We start from the raw sequence: 7272 nt of genomic DNA on the forward strand, positions 1-7272 counted from the left end.
GCTGCATTCCTGTGGTGCGGGTGTGGCGGCCCGCAGCTCTGTTTGCCCGAGGCCTGTGCTGGTTGGTAAGCAAGTCCCAGCTCCAGGCGCTGAGTCAGCAGGCCGCGCAGCCCTGTCACTCCCAGCAAACCCCCGTCACCAGGAAGGTGGTGGCAGGAGGGGAGGAGGAAGCTCTGCTTCCCTTGCAGGGGGAGGGGTGTGGGGGGAGATGCCTTAGTGGCGGAAGTCGGGCTGAGTCCTGCGTGGGGAGCTAAGAGGCTCCCTGCAAAGGAGTTGGGTCAGTGGAGCTCAGGGCCCAGAGTGAGGACTTCAGACCCGAGTAGGGGCATCTGTGCTTTCAGTATCGCCTTCCATATGCCGGGCGCCATGCTGGCTGCTTTGCCAGGTCTCTTATCTCCTCTAATAAAAGTGACTCACTATCCTCATCCTCCATTTTTCATATGGGGAAACTGAGGGGCAGCCAGGTCCTTAGTGAGCAAAGGGCAGGGCCAGGCCTGTGACTCAGAGCCTTGCTCACTGTGCAGGGTGGTCGGGAGGGATCCCCTGTTCCCACAGGCCTGGCCTCGTGCACCTGGACCAGCCCCTCCCACTCTGGGGCCTCAGTTTCCCGTCTCTGCTGGGATCAGCGAGGGTCTCTCCAAGCCCTGATGGGGAAGGGAAAGCGGGGGCCGCCACGTTCCCCTCAGTGCTATTTGCTCTTGATTAGAGACAAGTCACTTCCCCTGGCTGGCCTCACCCTCCAGGCCAGCCTTTGATCTCATGGTGGTGCCTGCCTTCAGATTCCCTTTATCTTTATGGGCAATGCCCCTGGGCACCACCCTCACCCCCCCACCCCCCACTGGCACCCAGAGGGCAGAGGGGGTGGGGGGTGCACCCAGGAGAAACAAGAGTGGTGGTGGGAAGAGCCTGGGCCAAGAAGGGCCGGGACGTAGAAGCGTCTGGGACGTTGGCCTCACGGTGCCAGCTCTGCTCCCCGCCGGGTCTCCCTTGCAACGGAACCGGCGGCTTGTGGGCAATGGGAGACAGGATGGGACAGACGGGTGGGACACATGGGGGGCAGGGGCAGGAGGCCAGGAGTTTCAATGGCTGGTTTTGGTGGTGTTTGATAAGAGAAGGAAGGGGTGGTCAAAGTCCGTGGGAGCCGGGGTGGGGGCAGGAGACACGGTGGGGTGGGAGAGGGGCAGTGGGTCTGATTCCCAGCCTGCCTGCCAGGTTATGCCCCACTGCCCGAGGCCTCAACCTGGGTCTGAGGACCTGCTGCCCCCTGCCCTGCCTCCCCTCTCAGGCTTGGGGGGAGGGGACTCGAACAGATGGCAATGATTTGGGGGCCCAGGGCTGAAAGAGGCCGTGTCTGTGGGGCCTCCTCTGAGATGTGCGCCCTGAGCTGATGGGCTGGGCTGGGGGGTCCCTGTCTGATGGGGGAAGGCTTGGCCCCTGCCCTGGGAATATCTCTCCTCCGATGAAAGAGACACAGCCCCTGCCCTCAGGGAGCTCCTCATCTCAGGAGAGGGCACACAGGCCGTTCCTGGAAAAGCATCCCGCCAACTGCTGGAGGACCTATTGTGCCCTTCCCTTGGGGGATTCACAGTCTGAGGGCAGAGGAAGGCAGGCGGGCACGGCTGCAAACGAGCAGGCCTGCTTGGAGTCCAACCCCTTCACCTGCTGGGCCTGGTCAGGCCAATTTGGAGGCAAGGAAGACAGGGCAGGGCCCAGAGACACCCCCACCTGCACCAGGGATCAGCCTGAGGTCAGGCCCAGGCTGGGGAGGGGGGGGGGGGCTCTGCCAGGAGGGCACACAGGCCGTTCCTGGAAAAGCATCCCGCCAACTGCTGGAGGACCTATTGTGCCCTTCCCTTGGGGGATTCACAGTCTGAGGGCAGAGGAAGGCAGGCGGGCACGGCTGCAAACGAGCAGGCCTGCTTGGAGTCCAACCCCTTCACCTGCTGGGCCTGGTCAGGCCAATTTGGAGGCAAGGAAGACAGGGCAGGGCCCAGAGACACCCCCACCTGCACCAGGGATCAGCCTGAGGTCAGGCCCAGGGGGGGGGGGGGGGGGGGGTCTCTGCCAGACTGGCCCCGAGGCACAGGTTCGGGCTGTGACATGAGGTGGATCCGCTGTGCAAAACAGTTATTACCGCTGCTCCTCTAGGCCCTGGCGAGACAGGGAGGCTCTATTACAGGGTTGGAGCTGCAGGCAGCCCTCCCTCCTCATCCCACCCCACCCTGCCCACCGTGTGCACACACAAACACACACACACACCTGGGCACAGACACGCACATCTGTGCGCACACGCAGCCAGACATGCTAGTTGTATGATTTTGAGCAAGTCCCTTCACCTCCCTGAGCCTCAGTTTCTTCAGCTGTGAAATGCAGATCATAACAGCTCGCATGCCTGGCACCTCCCTCCCCCACCCGTTCCCTTACTCTGGGACACGCAGACGTGGGCACATACGCGTCCTTACACACTCACGTGGGCACCCACATGAGCCCACATGGCCCTGCTCAGAACCCCCCCAACTCACATGCAATGTGCCCACACACCCTTGCTTGTGAACCTTCACACAAGTGCATGCACAAGTACATGCAGTTGGGGAACTGTGGCAGGGTCTCCAGGACCACAGAGGGAACCCTCACCCCCCACCAGCAGCATTCTTTCTCTGGGGTGGACCCCTAAGTCAGCCATGCCCCAGGCAGGGTGCCCAGGCTCAGTGCTCCCTGCTCTCTCTCCTGGGTTAATGCCCATTTAGCCAGGGGGAGGTTGTGTGTGAAAGACACATAGATCTGGCTTCAGATGTCAACTGCCCCGAACCTTGGCTTCCTCGTCTGTAAAGTGGGGAAGTGCAAATAGTCATTGAGAGGCCACGGGGCAGGAGGTGCATGCCATGAGATGATCTATACCAAGTGTGACATGTGTAAAGTGCCCAGGATACAGCAGATGCTCAATAAATGCTGGTTGGGTTGACTTGGGGCAGCAGCACCTATGTGGCATGTGGAAGAGAACAGAAATGATCAGGTGTGATCCACAAGCCTGTTATGTTCCAGGCTTTGAGCTGGGCACTGGGGCCTCATATTTAAAACAAAGCAAAACCAAACCAAACCTTGTTCCCTCCCTTCCCTCAAGGTGCTCACCCAATACTGCGGATGACGGATGACGGATGACGTGTCAACGGTCAGTTCCAAGTCAGTATGAGGTGTGCTGGGAGACAAACAGAGAGGCAGCAGGGGGTGAGGGGGAAGAGGAGGGGTGCCACTTTTCAGGGGGTGATCTTAGTCAAGTGATTGTCCCTCTTTGAACTCAGTTTCCCCACTCATAAAATGGGCGTTAAAATAACCGGCTCACTGTTGGTTATGTGCTGGGCACGAAGCTTACTAAGCAGAGGGATGATAATTCTGGTGTGATTACTACCTGGGAGGCAGCCCCTGGGCCCCTTTCTCCCCTTCCAAGCCTGTGCTGGGGAAGGGTCTGGGGGTCTCGGATGAGGCCGTCTGTTTCCACGGTGGAGCCTGCAGTTTCCTCACCAGGAGCCCAGTCCTGTGGAGCCCAGATCTCAGGGCACAGCGAGGGGCTGGGGCAGACCCCTGGGATGTGCTTGGCCAGGGACAGACATAGTCAACCAACTCAGACACTGGGGTCTGCACGTTTCTGGTGACCACAGACCTGGGGAAGCGGCAGAGGCGTACTGGCCCTTAGGAGCACTTGGTCTAATGGGAGAGGCAGGAACCCCCCTCTACCCTCCCTCCCCCCAACACCCAGTCAGAGGGGGGAGGCAGTAAACCAAGTCACCCTCGTGATGACATGTCTCTTCGGAATGTCGAAGCTGGAGGGGTCCCTTCGAACCTCTCTCGAGTCCCCAGGGGCTTGGCCTGGAGAGACCCACTCAGGATCACAGGGGCAGGACTCACGTGGAGCACGACTCACGTGGGGTACGTCTCACGTGGGGCAAGTGTGGAGAGTGGGTGTGTCTCGCAGGCACTGGGACAAACCGGAGCCTGCATGCCCTCTAAAGACCTTCGAAGTCAGGATTTTCCAGGCAGCCCTCCAGACCCACCACCCCCAGACAAGTCTGTGATCTAGTTCCTGCCCTTGGCTGGTCAGCTTGTGAACCCCGTCCCACCTTCCATTTTTACAGATGGGGAAACTGAGACCAGAACCAGGAGGTAGTCTTCCAGCTGGGAGACCTGGAGCAGACCTCTGCCAGCCTTAGTTTTCTCCTTTGCCTCCGGCACACGGCTGGTGTGAGGACAAAAGGAAATGGATGTGCAGCACTAACCTAGTGCCTGGCACAGAGATAAAAACTCAGCGAATCTCGCTGTGATTTATTACTAATTATTATCGTTGTGAAGCACCAGTGAGGCCCCAGGCCACTTTTAAAGGCGGGGGTGATGAGGCTTGGGGAGGAGGAGCGCCTGGGACTCGAAGGCAAGAACAAGCAAAGCTCGAACCGCACCGGAGCGCGTGGGCCCGGATGCCCCGTCCCCTGTCGCCGTCCCCAGGGCCGCCCTTGTTTCCATGGCGACAGGGGCCGCCCCTCCCGGGCCCCCGACCCCTTTACGAGGCGCAGAGGCGGTTCCTCGCAGCGGGGAATGGGCTCGCGCAGGCCGTAAAGCGCACGCGGCAACCCTCAAAGGCTGCACCTGCGGGGCTGGCAGCCGGGGCGGGCGGTGTGCTAGACGGGCGCGGGGGCGGGGGATGCTGGGCCGCGCCACCCCCCGCCCCACCCCCGCTCCCTGCCCCGGGCCCCTTAATTCACTGCTTCGCTCCCGGGCAGGTGGGCGCCGGCCCCTCAGGGAACCGGAGTCCGACCCCCGCCCCCCTCGGCCCCCGGCTATTGTCTCGCTCCGCCTTCCCCTCTCTCCGGCCTCCTCTCCGGCTCTCTCCTCTCCACGTGGCCCGGGCTCCTTCCGGGCTTTTCCGGGCCCTCCCGCAGCTTCCACCTCTGTCTCAGCGCATCTCTGTCTCTCGGAAGCTGGAGAGGAGGGGGAGTGCCCTTGGATGGAGATGGATGGGTGGCCCCAGTCTGGGACGCCAGGGATGGCGGGTGCCTGGGCCCCCAATCTTGGGGGCACTGGTCAGGTACCTCTTAAAGAATCAAGAGATAAGAATAGAGGTTGGATTTTTTTTCATATTATGTACTTATTTTTGAATAGGTCACTGATGCATATGGTGAAATTGTCAACTGCGACAGGAAGAATACACAGTAAAATAGCCCCACCGCCCCCAGGTCCCCACCAAGGTTCCCAGTTTCCACACACACTCACACACATTCAACACACACACACACACACACACACACACACGCTTCTCAAGGCAGGGCTGTGTCCGAGTCTCTGGTCCCCTCATGCTCAGCACAGGATTCAACACAATGCGTGTCAGAGGTCACAGAGCTACCTACACATACACACATGCACAACCTACCTAGGGCTTGCTGGGAGTACCTCAGGGGGTCCAACCAGGGAATATGTGAGTGGTGGCAAGTTTGGACAAGTGGCAGGGGCATGATGGATGGGATGGCAGACAGATGGATGGATGGATGGGCTGGTGGAAAGATAGACATACAGGAGCTGCCAGGAGGTGACTACCTGGCTGGGAAGGGCTGTCTGGGAAGTGATGGATGGGACACAGAGAGGGCTGTGAGGGGCTGGGCCCATTGGGGAAGGAGGGAAGGAAGGAAGGAAGGAAGGATGGATAGAGGGCCAGACAGACTGACAGATGAGGGAGACAGATGAGGAGTGGTGGGGGGGTGGACGAGTGATGAGAGACCCTGCTGAGAGAGGGGACAGGGTCTTGCTGGGGAGGTTGTTCCAGAGATGATGCATAGGACTGGGTGAGGATGGATGCTCACTGCTGGGCTGGCTACAGACAGGTGGACAGACAGATGGACTCGTGGATGGATGGGGAGGATAGCTGAGGAGTGATCAAGGCCCTGCTGGGACTGGTTGATGGAATCGGCTACACAGATGGAGGGAGACAGGACAGGAAGCAGGGGCAAGGGTGGGGTGGGTTAGGAGCTCCTGTCTTGTCCCAAGGTTGTCCCTACCGAGTGCCCTAGACATGCGTGCCTGGACGTGTGTGTGTGTGTGTGTGTGTTCAGACATGTGCAGTATTGGGGCCATGGCTGTGCTTCTCAGTGTGTGTGTAGACTTGTGAGCACATAGGCCTGGTGATGGGCACGAGAATAGAGGCCTGGAGTGTGAGGTCCCTGCCCTTCCCTCAGTGGCTAGTAGGGTCCTGCTGGGTTTATCCAGGGCATGGTGGGAAGGGGACCTAGGGCAGGGCTCCCGGTGAATGAAGCCTTGTGTGCTTGTCAGTGGTGTCAAGGCGGAAAGGAGCTTGGGGTCAGACTTGGAGGTTTTCAGAAAGCAAACAGAGCAGCTTTCCTACCCTTCCTCCCTTCCTCCTCTGAGCCTCCACCAGGCCTGAGGCCAAACAGACAGGACTCAGGCAGGCGGGTGGTGCCTGGCAGGTACTGTGCACCTGGGCCCCCAAATATAGTGTCAGCAACAAAAATGATCACTGCTGACATTTGCGGAGGACTTGCCATGTGCCAGGCATTGTGCCGAGAGAGTTGTTTATACTTTCACGGCTCCCCCACAAGGTGGGTATTGTATTATTTTTATCTCCAGTTGACCAAGGAGAAAACAGAAGCTCGAGAGGTGATGCTCCTCACAGGAGATGGTGGCTGTGGAAAGCCAGCAGTGTACCCTCAGCCCCTTGCCAGCCACGGCCGGATCTGCCTTGCCACATCTGCACAGGGGACTCTGGTTGGCAGGGGGACCCTCAGAACACAGAGCAGGGAGCAGTCCAGGGTGGAGAAAGGACAGGAGTGACCTCCGGACCCTTGGTTAGCACTGGGGCCCACGGAGCCCGACGGGCTTGGATTCGGATCCTGCCTTTGTGACTTGAGCAGGTCACTTCATCTGTCTAAGCCTCAATTTCCTTGTCTGTGAAATGGGGAACATGCCGCTCACAGGAGCTGTTGTGAGGGTGAAATAAGATAATGTAGGAACAGCACCTGGCAGGTCTGAGCACCCCAGGGCCACAGCAGAGGATCCTGGAACTCAGGTGAATCCACTGGGGCCCCTGGTCACCCACCCCACCTTCTGCAGTAGCAGGAATCCCCCATTAGTCCCATTAGTCCTGTCTCTGGAATGCGTCCTGGGCCTCTGTGTGTGGCTGAGCACCAGGTGGTAGCCTGGGCCATCTTCATACTTCTCTAAGTGGGGGAGCCACTGTTTCCCCCCAAGGTACCCACGAGGAAAGTGAGGGAAAGA

The sequence above is a fragment of the Lipotes vexillifer genome, unplaced genomic scaffold, assembly GCF_000442215.2.
Source record: "Lipotes vexillifer unplaced genomic scaffold, Lipotes_vexillifer_v1.1 scaffold496, whole genome shotgun sequence".
Lineage (NCBI taxonomy): Eukaryota > Metazoa > Chordata > Mammalia > Artiodactyla > Lipotidae > Lipotes > Lipotes vexillifer.